The following is a 12937-nucleotide window of genomic DNA, read 5'->3' as shown; positions in this document are numbered from 1 at the left end:
CTTCAAGGAAAACCAACGCAAGCTCAAGACGTAGCAGAGCACGATTTATTTATTGATTGTCTTCCTTATGAGTGGCGGTCGGGGACGAGCGATGGTCTTTTCCTACCAATCTATCCCCCTAGGAGCATGCGCGTAGTACTTTGTTTTTGATGACTTCTAGATTTTTGCAATAAGTATATGAGTTCTTTTGACTAATGTTGAGTCCATGGATTATACGCACTCTCACCCTTCCACCATTGCTAGCCTCTCTTGTGCCGCGCAACTTTCGCCGGTACCATACACCCACCATATACCTTCCTCAAAACAGCCACTATACCCACCTATTATGGCATTTCCATAGCCATTCCGAGATATATCGCCATGCAACTTTCCACCATTCCGTTCATATGACACGCATTACTTTTGTCATATTGCTCTTTGCATGATCATGTAGTTGACATCGTATTTGTGGCAAGGCCACCTTCATAATTTGCATACATGTCGCTCTTGATTCATTGCATATCCCGGTACACCGCCGGAGGCATTCATATAGATGTAGGGAAACGTAGCAGAAATTCAAAATTTTCTACGCATCACCAAGATCAATCTATAGAGTAATCTAGCAACGAGTGGAAGGGGAGTGCATCTACATACCCTTGTAGATCGCGATGCGGAAGCGTTGCAAGAACGCGGATGAAGGAGTCGTACTCGTAGCGATTCAGATCACGGTTGATTCCGATCTAAGCACCGAAGAACGGTGCCTCCGCGTTCAACACACGTGCAGCCCGGTGACGTCTCCCACGCCTTGATCCAGCAAGGAGAGAGGGAGAGGTTGCGGAAGACTCTGTCCAGCAGCAGCACGACGGCGTGGTGGTGATGGAGGAGCGTGGCAATCCTGCAGGGCTTCGCCAAGCACCGCGGGAGAGGAGGAGGACATGGAAGAGGGGGAGGGCTGCGCCAGAACTTGGGTTGCTGCTGCCCTCCCACCCCCCACATATATATAGGGGCAAGGGTGAGGGGGCCGGCCCCCTCAGATCCAATCTGAGGAGGGGGCGGCGGACAGGGGGGTTGCCTTGCCCCCCAAGGCAAGGGGGGCGCCTCCCCTTAGGGTTCCCCCAAACCCTTAGGCGCATGGGCCTTGGGGGGAAGGCGCCCAGCCCACTAAGGGGCTGGTCCCTCTCCACATACAGCCCATAGGGCCCTTCGGGGCTGGTGGCCCCTCCCGGTGGACCCCCGGAACCCTCCGATGGTCCCGGTACATTACCGGTGACGCCCGAAACTCTTCCCGTGGCCAAAACGGGACTTCCATATATAAATCTTTACCTCCGAACCATTCCGGAACTCCTCGTGACGTCCGGGATCTCATCCGGGACTCCGAACAACATTCGGTAACCACGTATATCTATTCCCTATAACCCTAGCGTCATCGAACCTTAAGTGTGTAGACTCTACGGGTTCGGGAACCATGCAGACATGACCGAGACGTTCTCCGGCCAATAACCAACAGCGGGATCTGGATACCCATGTTGGCTCCCACATGTTCCACGATGATCTCATCGGATGAACCACGATGTCGGGGATTCAATCAATCCCGTATACAATTCCCTTTGTCAATCGCTATGTTACTTGCCCGAGATTCGATCGTCGGTATCCCGGTACCTTGTTCAATCTCGTTACCGGCAAGTCTCTTTACTCGTTCCGCAACACATCATCCCGTGATCAACTCCTTGATCACATTGTGCACATTATGATGATGTCCTACCGAGTGGGCCCAGAGATACCTCTCCGTTTACACGGAGTGACAAATCCCAGTCTCGATTCGTGCCAACCCAACAGACACTTTCGGAGATACCTGTAATGCACCTTTATAGCCACCCAGTTACGTTGTGACGTTTGGTACACCCAAAGCATTCCTACGGTATCCGGGAGTTGCACAATCTCATGGTCTAAGGAAATGATACTTGACATTAGAAAAGCTCTTAGCAAACGAACTACACGATCTTGTGCTAGGCTTGGGATTGGGTCTTGTCCATCACATCATTCTCCTAATGATGTGATCCCGTTATCAACGACATCCAATGTCCATGGTCAGGAAACCGTAACCATCTATTGATCAACGAGCTAGTCAACTAGAGGCTTACTAGGGACATGGTGTTGTCTATGTATCCACACATGTATCTGAGTTTCCTATCAATACAATTCTAGCATGGATAATAAACGATTATCATGAACAAGGAAATATAATAATAACCAATTTATTATTGCCTCTAGGGCATATTTCCAATAGTCTCCCACTTGCACTAGAGTGAATAATCTAGTTCACATCACCATGTGATTAACACTCACAGGTCACATCACCATGTGACCAACATCTAAAGAGTTTACTAGAGTCAATAATCTAGTTCACATCACTATTTGATTAACACTCAATGAGTTCTGGTTTGATCATGTTATGCTTGTGAGAGAGGTTATTAGTCAACGGGTCTGAACCTTTCAGATCCGTGTGTGCTTTACGAATATCTATGTCATCTTGTGGATGCTACCACGCGCTATTTGGAGCCATTTCAAATAACTGCTCTACTATATGAATCCGGTTTACTACTCAGAGTCATCCGGATTAGTGTCAAAGTTCGCATCGACGTAACCCTTTACGACGAACTCCTTTTCACCTCCATAATCGAGAAAATTCCTTAGTGCACTAGATACTAAGGATAAGTTCGACCGCTTTCATGTGATCCATTCCCGGATCACTATTGTACCCCTTGACCAACTCATGGCAAGGCACACTTCATGTGCGGTACACATCATAGCATACTGTAGAGCCTACGTCTAAAGCATAGGGGACGACCTTCGTTCTTTCTCTCTCTTCTGCTGTGGTCAGGTCTTGAGTCTTACTCAATACTCACACCTTGTAACACAGCCAAGAACTCCTTCTTTGCTGATCTATTTTGAACTCTTTCAAAATCATGTCAAGGTGTGCGTTCTTTGAAAGTATCATCAGGCGTCTTGATCTATCTCTATAGATCTTGATGCCCAATATGTAAGCAGCTTTATCCAGGTCTTCCTTTGAAAAACTCCTTTCAAACAACCCTTTATGCTTTCCAGAAATTTTACATCATTTCGGATCAACAATATGTCATTCACATATACTTATCAGAAATGTTGTAGCGCTCCCACTCACTTTATTGTAAATACAAGTTTCTAACAAACTTTGTATAAACCCAAAAACTTTGATCACTCCATCAAAGCGTATATTTTGACTCCGAGATGCTTGCTCTAATCCATGGAAGGATCGCTGGAGCTAGCATACATTTTAGCATCCTTAGGATCGACAAAACCTTTCTGATTGTATCACATACAACCTTTCCTTACGAAAACTGGTAAGGAAACTTGTTTTGACATCCATCTGCCAGATTTCATAAATGCAGCTAATGCTAACATGATTCCGACGGACTTAAGCATCGCTACGGATGAGAAAATCTCATCGTAGTCAACTCCTTGAACTTGTGAAAATACTCTTTGCCACAAGTCGAGCTTCATAGATGGTAACATTACCGTCCATGTCCGTCTTCTTCTTAAAGATCCATTTATCAATGGCTTGCCGATCATCGGGCAAGTTCACCAAAGTCCATGCTTTGTTCTGATACATGGATCATATCTCGGATTTCATGGCTTCTAACCATTTGTCGGAATATGGGCCCACCATCGCTTCTCCATAGCTCGTAGGTTCAGTATTGTCTAACAACATGATATCTAAGACAGGATCACGTACCACTCTGAAGTAGCACGCATCCTCGTCGTCCTACGAGGTTTGGTAGTGACTTGATCCGAAGTTTCATGATCACTATCATAAGCTTCCACTTCAATTGGTGTAGTTGCCACAGGAACAACTTCCCGTGCCCTGCTCCACACTAGTTGAAGTGACAGTTCAATAACCTTATCAAGTCTCCACCATCCTCCCACTCAATTCTTTCGAGAGAAACTTTTCCTCGTGAAAGGACTCGTTTCTAGAAGCAATTACTTTTGCTTCCAGATCTGAAATAGGAGGTATACCCAACTGTTTTGGGTATGAAGATGCATTTATCCGCTTTGGGTTCGAGCTTATCAGCCTGAAACTTTTTCACATAAGCATCGCAGCCCCAAACTTTTAAGAAACGACAACTTAGGTTTCTCTAAACGGTGTCGTCTCAACGGAATTGCGTGGTGCCCTATTTAAAGTGAATGCGGTTGTCTCTAATGCCTAACCCATAAACGATAGTGGTAATTTGATAAGAGACATCATGGTATGCACCATATCCAATAGGGCGCAGTTATGATGTTCGGACACACCATCACACTATGGTGTTCCAGGCGGTATTAATTGTGAAACACTTTCCACAATGTCTTAATTGTGTGCCAAACTCGTAACTCAGATACTCATCTTTATGATCATATCACAGACATTTTATCCTCTTGTCACGACGATCTTCAACTTCACTCTGAAATTACTTTGAACCTTTCAATAATTCAGACTTGTGTTTCATCAAGTAAATACACTCAGCATCTACTCAAATCATCTATGAAGTAAGAACATAACGATATCCACTGCATGCCTCAGCACTCATTGGACTGCATACATCAAAATGTATTGCTTCCAACAAGTTGCTCTCTTGTTCCATCTTACTGAAAACGAGGCCTTTCAGTCATCTTGCCCATGTGGTATGATTTGCATGTCTCAAGTGATTCAAAATCAAGTGAGTCCAAACGATCCATCTGCATGGAGTTTCTTCATGCATATATACCAATAGACATGGTTCGCATGTCTCAATCTTTTCAAAAACGAGTGAGTCCAAAGATCCATCTACATGGAGCTTCTTCATGCGTTCTATACCAATATGACTCAAATGGTAGTGCCACAAGTATGTGGTACTATCATTACTATTTTATATCTTTTGGCACGAACATGTGTATCACTGCGATCGAGATTCATTTTAGGTGCAAGACCATTGAAGGTATTATTCAAATAAACAGAGTAACCATTATTCTCCTTAAATGAATAACCGTATTGCGATAAACATAATCCAATCATGTTTATGCTCAACACCAAATAACAATTATTTAGGTTTAACACCAATCTCGATGGTAGAGGGAGCATGCGATGCTTGATCTCATCAACCTTGGAAACACTTCCAACACATATCGTCATCTCACCTTTAGCTAGTCTCCGTTTATTCCGCAGCTTTTATTTCGAGTTACTAACACTCAGCAACCGAACCGGTATCTAATACCCTGGTGCTGCTAGGAGTACTAGTAAAGTACACATTCATACAATGTATATCCAATATACTTCTGTCGACCTTGCCTGCCTTCTCATCTACCAAGTATCTAGGGTAGTTCTGCTTCAGTGACCGTTCCCCTCATTACAGAAGAACTTAGTCTCGGGTTTGGGTTCAACCTTGGGATTCCTCACTAGAGCAGCAAATGATTTGCTGTTTCATGAAGTATCCCTTTTGCCCTTGCCCTTCTAGAAACTAGTGGTTTTACTAACCATCAACAATTAATGCTCCTTCTTGATTTCTACTTTCGCGGTGTCAAACATCGCGAGTTGCTCAAGGATCATCATGTCTATCCCTGATATGTTATAGTTCATCACGAAGCTCTAATAGCTTGGTGGCAGTGACTATGGAGAACCATCACTATCTCATCTGGAAGATTGACTCCCACTCGATTCAAGTGATTGTAGTACTCAGACAATCTGAGCACATGCTCAACGATTGAGCTTTTCTCCCTTAGTTTGCAGGCTTAAGAAACTTGTCAGAGGTCTCATACCTCTTGACGTGGGCACTAGTCCGAAATCCCAATTTTAGTCTTCGGAACATCTCATATGTTCTGCGACGTTTCAAAAACGTTTTGGTGCCACAATTCTAAACCGTTAGCATTACGCACTGAACTATCACGTAGTCATCAAAAACGTGTATGTCAGATGTTTCGCAACATCTACAGACGACGCTGAGGTTCAGCACACCGAGCGGTGCATTAAGGACATAAGCCTTCTGTGCAGCAATGAGGACAATCCTCAGTTCACGGACCCAGTCCGCATAATTGCTACTATCAACTTTCAACTAAATTTTCTCTAGGAACATATCTTATACAGTAGAACTAAAGCGTAAGCTATGACATAATTTGCAAAGACCTTTTTGACTATGTTCATGATAATGAAGTTCATCTGATTATTTAATGAACTCCCACTCAGATAGACATCCCTCTAGTCATCTAAGTGATACATGATCCGAGTCAAACTAGGCCATGTCCGATCATCACGTGAGACGGACTAGTCATCATCGGTGAACATCTCCATGTTGATCGCATCTACTATACGACTCATGTTCGACCTTTCGATCTCTTGTGTTCCGAGGCCATGTCTGTACATGCTAGGCTCGTCAAGTCAACCTAAGTGTTTTGCATGTGTTCCGAGGCCATGTCTGTACATGCTAGGCTCGTCAACACCCGTTGTATTCGAACGTTAGAATCTATCACACCCGATCATCACGTGGTGCTTCGAAACAACGAACCTTCGCAACGGTGCATAGTTAGGGGGAACACATCTCTTGAAATTTTAGTGAGGGATCATCTTATTTATGCTACCGTCGTTCTAAGCAAATAAGATGTAAACATGACAAACATCACATGCAAATCATAAGGTGACGTGATATGGCCAATATCATCTTGCGCCTTTTGATCTCCATCTTCGAGGCGCGGCATGATCACCTTCGTCACCGGCATGACACCATGATCTCCATCATCATGATCTCCATCATCGTGTCTTCATGAAGTTGTCTCGCCAACTATTACTTCTACTACTATGGCTAACGGTTAGCAATAAAGTAAAGTAATTACATGGCGTTATTCATTGACACGCAGGTCATACAATAAATTAAGACAACTCCTATGGCTCCTGCCGGTTGTCATACTCATCGACATGCAAGTCGTGATTCCTATTACAAGAACATGATCAATCTCATACATCACATATATCATTCATCACATCCTTTTGGCCATATCACATCACATAGCATACCCTGCAAAAACAAGTTAGACGTCCTCTAATTGTTGTTGCATGTTTTACGTGGCTGCTATGGGATTCTAGCAAGAACGTTTCTTACCTACGCAAAAGCCACAACGTGATATGCCAATTTCTATTACCCTTCATAAGGACCCTTTTCATCGAATCCGATCCGACTAAAGTGGGAGAGACAGACACCCGCTAGCCACCTTATGCAACTAGTGCATGTCAGTCGGTGGAACCTGTCTCACGTAAGTGTACGTGTAAGGTCGGTCCGGGCCGCTTCATCCCACGATGCCGTTGAATCAAGATAAGACTAGTAACGGAAAGTAAATTGACAAAATCGATGCCCACAACTACTTTGTGTTCTACTCGTGCATAGAAACTACGCATAGACCTAGCTCATGATGCCACTGTTGGGGAACGTAGCAGAAATTCAAAATTTTCTACGCATCACCAAGATCAATCTATGGAGTAATCTAGCAACGAGGGGAAGGGGAGTGCATCTACATACCCTTGTAGATCGCGATGCGGAAGCGTTGCAAGAACGCGGATGAAGGAGTCGTACTCGTAGCGATTCAGATCGCGGTTGATTCCGATCTAAGCACCGAAGAACGGTGCCTCCGCGTTCAACACACGTGCAGCCCGGTGACGTCTCCCACGCCTTGATCCAGCAAGGAGAGAGGGAGAGGTTGGGGAAGACTCCGTCCAGCAGCAGCATGACGGCGTGGTGGTGATGGAGGAGCGTGGCAATCCTGCAGGGCTTCGCCAAGCACCGCGGGAGAGGAGGAGGACATGGAAGAGGGGGAGGGCTGCGCCAGAACTTGGGTTGCTGCTGCCCTCCCACCCCCCACATATATATAGGGGCAAGGTAGAGGGGGCCGGCCCCCTCAGATCCAATCTAAGGAGGGGGCGGCGGCCAGGGGGGTTGCCTTGCCCCCCAAGGCAAGGGGGCGCCTCCCCTTAGGGTTCCCCCAAACCCTTAGGCGCATGGGAATTGGGGGGGGAGGCGCCCAGCCCACTAAGGGGCTGGTCCCTCTCCACATACAGCCCATAGGGCCCTTCGGGGCTGGTGGCCCCTCCCGGTGGACCCCTGGAACCCTCCGGTGGTCCCGGTACATTACCGGTGACGCCCGAAACTCTTCCGGTGGCCAAAACGGGACTTCCCATATATAAATCTTTACCTCCGAACCATTCCGAAACTCCTCGTGACGTCTGGGATCTCATCCGGGACTCCGAACAACATTCAGTAACCATGTATATCTATTCCCTATAACCCTAGCGTCATCGAACCTTAAGTGTGTAGACCCTACGGGTTCGGGAACCATGCAGACATGACCGAGATGTTCTCCGGCCAATAACCAACAGCGGGATCTGGATACCCATGTTGGCTCCCACATGTTCCACGATGATCTCATCGGATGAACCACGATGTCGGGAATTCAATCAATCCCGTATACAATTCCCTTTGTAAATCGGTATGTTACTTGCCCGAGATTCGATCGTCGGTATCCCGATACCTTGTTCAATCTCGTTACCGGCAAGTCTCTTTACTCGTTCCGCAACACATCATCCCGTGATCAACTCCTTGATCACATTGTGCACATTATGATGATGTCCTACCGAGTGGGCCCAGAGATACCTCTCCGTTTACACGGAGTGACAAATCCCAGTCTCGATTCGTGCCAACCCAACAGACACTTTCGGAGATACGTGTAATGCACCTTTATAGCCACCCAGTTACGTTGTGACGTTTGGTACACCCAAAGCATTCCTACGGTATCCAGGAGTTGCACAATCTCATGGTCTAAGGAAATGATACTTGACATTAGAAAAGCTCTTAGCAAACGAACTACACGATCTTGTGCTAGGCTTAGGATTGGGTCTTGTCCATCACATCATTCTCCTAATGATGTGATCCCGTTATCAACAACATCCAATGTCCATGGTCAGGAAACCGTAACCATCTATTGATCAACGAGCTAGTCAACTAGAGGCTTACTAGGGACATGGTCTTGTCTATGTATCCACACATGTATATGAGTTTCTTATCAATACAATTCTAGCATGGATAATAAACGATTATCATGAACAAGGAAATATAATAATAACCAATTTATTATTGCCTCTAGGGCATATTTACAACAATAGAGTCATATCTTGTTCTAGCTTTGAGTCGTAATTCTTGAGTTGTAAATCCATAAAAGTGTGATGATCTTCATTATTAGAGCATTGTCCCAGTAAGGAAAGGATGATGAAGACTATGATTCCCCCAGAAGTCGGGATGAGACTTCAGACTTTATAAAAAAATATAGATAAAAAAAAGGAAAAAAAAAGAGAAAGGCCAAAAAGAAAAAAAGGAAGGCCAAATAAAAAAAGAAGAAAAAAAGAAAAAAAGAAAAATGAGAGAAAAATAGAGAAGGGACAATGCTACTATCTCTTTTTCCACACTTGTGCTTCAAAGTAGCACCATGATCTTCATGATAGAGAGTCTCCTATGTTGTCACTTTCATATACTAGTGGGAATTTTTCATTATAGAACTTGGCTTGTATATTCCAATGATGGGCTTCCTCAAATTGCCCTAGGTCTTCGTGAGCAAGCGAGTTGGATGCACACCCACTTAGTTTCATTTGTTGAGCTTTCATATATTTATAGCTCTAGTGCATCCGTTGCATGGCAATCCCTACTCACTCACATTGATATCTATTAATGGGCATCTCCATAGCCCGTTGATACGCCTAGTTGATGTGAGACTATCTTCTCCTTTTTGTCTTCTCCACAACCACCATTCTACTCCATATATAGTGCTATGTCCATGGCTCACGCTCATGTATTGCGTGAAAGTTGAAAAAGTTTGAAATTATTAAAGTATGAAACAATTGCTTGGCTTGTCATCGGGGTTGTGCATGATTAAATACTTTGTGTGATGAAGATAGAGCTTAGCCAGACTATATGATTTTGTAGGGATAACTTTCTTTGGCCATGTTATTTTGAGAAGACATGATTACTTTGATTAGTATACTTGAAGTATCACTATTTTCATGTTAATATGAACTTTTATTTTGTATCATTTGGATCTGAACATTCATGCCACAATAAAGAAGATTACATTAAGAATTATGCTAGGTAGCATTCCACATCAAAAATTCTGTTTTTATTATTTACTTACTCGAGGACGAGCAGGAATTAAGCTTGGGGATGCTTGATACGTCTCCAACGTATCTATAATTTTTGATTGTTCCATGCTATTATATTACCCCTTTTGGATGTTTATGGGATTTATTTTACACATTTATATCATTTTTGGGTCTAACCTACTAACCGGAGGCCCAGCCCGTATTGCTGTTTTTTGCCTATTTCAGTATTTCGAAGAAAAGGAATATCAAACGGAGTCCAAACGGAATGAAACCTTCGGGAGCGTTATTTTTGGAACGAATCGGATCCAGAGGAATTAGAGTGCAAGTCAAGAAGCGAACAAGGCGGCCAGGAGGGTGGAGGGCGCCCCCCCCTACAGGGCGCGCCCCTGCCTCCTGGGCTCCACGTGCGGCCACCGACCTACTTCTTCCTCCTATATATACCTACGTACCCCGAAAACATCCAGGGAGTATCCGAAACACAATTTCCACCGCCGTAACCTTCCGTATCCACGAGATCCCATCTTGGAGCCTTCGTCGGCGCTCCGCCGGAGGGGGAATCGATCACGGAGGGCTTCTACATCAACACCATAGCCCTTCCGATGAGTTGTGAGTAGTTTACCACAGACCTTCGGGTCCATAGTTATTAGCTAGATGGCTTCTTCTCTCTTTTTGGATCTCAATACAATGTTCTCCCCCCCTCTTGTGGAGATCTGTTCGATGTAAACTCTTTTTGTGGTGTGTTTGTCGAGATCCGATGAATTGTGGGTTTATGATCAAGTTTATCTATGAGAAGTATTTGAATCTATGAATTCTTTTATGTATGATTGGTTATCTTTGCAAGTCTCTTCGAATTATCAGTTTGGTTTGGCCTACTAGATTGATCTTTCTTGCCATGGGAGAAGTGCTTAGCTTTGGGTTCAATCTTGCGGTGTCCTTTCCCAATGACAGCAGGGGCAGCAAGGCACGTATTGTATTGTTGCCATCGAGGATAAAAAGATGGGGTTTATATCATATTGCATGAATTTATCCCTCTACATCATGTCATCTTGCTTAATGCGTTACTCTGTTCTTTATGAACTTAATACTCTAGATGCAGGCAGGAGTCGGTCGATGTGTGGAGTAATAGTAGAAGATGCAGGCAGGAGTGCAGGAGTCGGTCTACTTGTTGCGGACGTGATGCCTATATACATGATCATGCCTAGATAATCTCATAATTATTCGCTTTTCTATCAATTGCTCGACAGTAATTTGTTCACCCACCGTAATACTTAAGCTATCTTGAGAGAAGCCTCTAGTGAAACCTATGGCCCTTGGGTCTATCTCTTATCATATTTGCTTCCAATCTACTTTTATTTGCATCTATATTTAATACCAAAAATATATTTACTTTATCATATCATCTCTATTAGATCTCACTTTCGCAAGTGGCCGTGAAGGGATTGACAACTCCTTTATTGCGTTGGTTGCGAGTTCTTTGTTTGTTTGTGTAGGTACGAGGGACTTTTTGTGGAGCTTCCTACTGGATTGATACCTTGGTTCTCAAAAACTGAGGGAAATACTTACCCTACTGTGCTGCATCACCCTTTCCTCTTCAAGGAAAACCAACGCAAGCTCAAGACGTAGCACTACTATGTCTGTGCTTGTTTTGCCAGAAACCGATTGCTAAGTGGCCTATGTTTTGCCGAAAATGTTGATTCATTTCCATTCCGGCAAATTTCAGGCGCTCTATATGTGCACTTTCTAGCAAAGGTCATGCCGAAATTTTCCGTGAATTTCGGCATGACTTGTGCTAGAAAGTTGGACATATCGAGTGCTTGAGATTTGTCGCGACGGGAATGAAACGACATTTCTGGCAAAACAAAGGTCACTTTTTTGTCATTATTCACTTTATTATATAAAGCTCGATAATTAAACGACTACGACATTGAACCCTAGGAAACATGACCGACACCGATGAGGCCGGAGGTTCTCACTCCCAATTAGGTCGAGCACACGCCTACCTCGACTTTCTGGTGGATCAGGAGAGACAGGAAGCTGGGTGTCCGGACCGCCTTGTCAACGAATGACGACGGTGGTGGCGCCGGCGCCGACACTGATGCCACCAATGACACCGGCACTGAGACTGGCGCTGATGATGTTCCTAACTATAGCACAGAAGGTGGGACCTCCCAAGCCAGTGAGGGAAAGAAGGAAAAGAGGACACGACGCCGAAATGAGCTCGGCACCGGAAGACTGGTGGTCACGGCGGTGCACCCTGGCGAGTTCGAGCCAATAGAGTCGCGAGAAGTGGCAGCGTGTTACGGCAACCAACTAGCATGCATCCTACGGGATACCGCTAACATCAACACCATAAAAATACGGAAGAATGATCAGTTGAAGAAGTTGCTTCTAACTAGGTTGCACGCAAGATTCCTATTCCCCGGTCGTAATGACGAAGTCGACCCATGGGATGATGATGCCATGAAAAAAATCAACAACAAAGCCCTAGGGAAGTTCAGCAACGCATTGAGTGCTTGGAAAACTAGGGTGAAAAAGGCGATTCAAGTAGACCATGAAACCTACGCCGAGATTGTTGCAGACAATCCGAAAATTACGATAGAGGACTTTGAAAAGTTCAAGGAGACTTGCAATGAAGAAGATGCCAAGGCCAGGTCAGAGAGAGGCAAGCAGCTGCAGGCAAAGAACATGGGGAACCACCGCCTTGGAAGTCGTGGTTACACGGGAAAGAGGCCCGTGTGGGCTAAGGAGGACGCAGAACGTGAACGTCAGGGGATCCCA

Source organism: Aegilops tauschii, chromosome 1, assembly GCF_002575655.3.
Source record: "Aegilops tauschii subsp. strangulata cultivar AL8/78 chromosome 1, Aet v6.0, whole genome shotgun sequence".
Classification (NCBI taxonomy): domain Eukaryota; kingdom Viridiplantae; phylum Streptophyta; class Magnoliopsida; order Poales; family Poaceae; genus Aegilops; species Aegilops tauschii.
Note: the sequence above shows the minus strand (reverse complement) of the source record.